Source organism: Aplysia californica, unplaced genomic scaffold, assembly GCF_000002075.1.
Source record: "Aplysia californica isolate F4 #8 unplaced genomic scaffold, AplCal3.0 scaffold00089, whole genome shotgun sequence".
Lineage (NCBI taxonomy): Eukaryota > Metazoa > Mollusca > Gastropoda > Aplysiida > Aplysiidae > Aplysia > Aplysia californica.
Genome location: NW_004797359.1, coordinates 544,558 through 545,532, shown reverse-complemented (window position 1 = coordinate 545,532; position 975 = coordinate 544,558).

The window sequence follows — 975 nt, the reverse complement described above, 5'->3', positions numbered from 1 at the left end:
CGCCGGAGCCAGCCTCTTATGAATGTTAATGATCTAAATTGTGTTGCTGAGGGCATAACAACACTTTCATTCGAATTTTTAAAAAGGAAAACAACTTAACTGTGAAAACTTCGGTCCACTGCAGCATCATATCGGTTCTTACACTTAAATACAACACATATGCAAGGCATTTTTACAATTGACTTGCCTAATCTCAAGGACCTCGGAATAAAACCTTCTTTCTTATCTAGATTTCAGTGCGTGAGTCGTGGATTCGCGCAGCGCAGGTAGACCACAGTTCCGCCGCGAGAGAGGACTCCTATCAGGCGTGCGGTGCCGCCCACAGAGCATCCTCCATTACTTTTAATCTCCTTGGAGTTGGGGGCCCTTTCAAAATATATTCAAAAGAATCATAATAATTTCTCAGGGTAAATTTGACATCCCTCAATCCAATATATAGACTCTAGAGGCTGGCTGACGAGGTGTAACAACTTTTATATTCTTTGGGTTTTTTTCATGAAATGCAAGCAGGACTGGTCCCTGCTGCCACTATACTTATTATAATCTTTATTTCTCTGCCTGTCACTTCTTGTGTGATGTTTAGGGTTTTGAGGAGACATTTCATCTCGCATGCAGTAAGTTTGCTTTCGTGGGATTTACTTTTTTCGTGCTTCTCGGATCCAATGAAAGAAAAAGCAAGAATGTGAAGGGGTTGCATAGAGTTATTTAATAGTGTAAATCTATGATCTAGAGTCTAATAGTGTAAATCTATGAGCGGCTGAAACCTAGCCCGTTCACTCGATACATCGCTCTGTCTGATCATAATAATTATCAGTCACACGTTTCTTAATTAAAGAAGCCACAGTGAAAAGTAAGCATACGACCCATGTAAATCTTTAGTTTTAGTTAGAGTTTTACGGGCGCTTGCAACGCAATAATGTCATGTGCCGAAGATCACAGTTGTTACAGGAGAGAGAGGGAGAGAGAGAGAGAGAG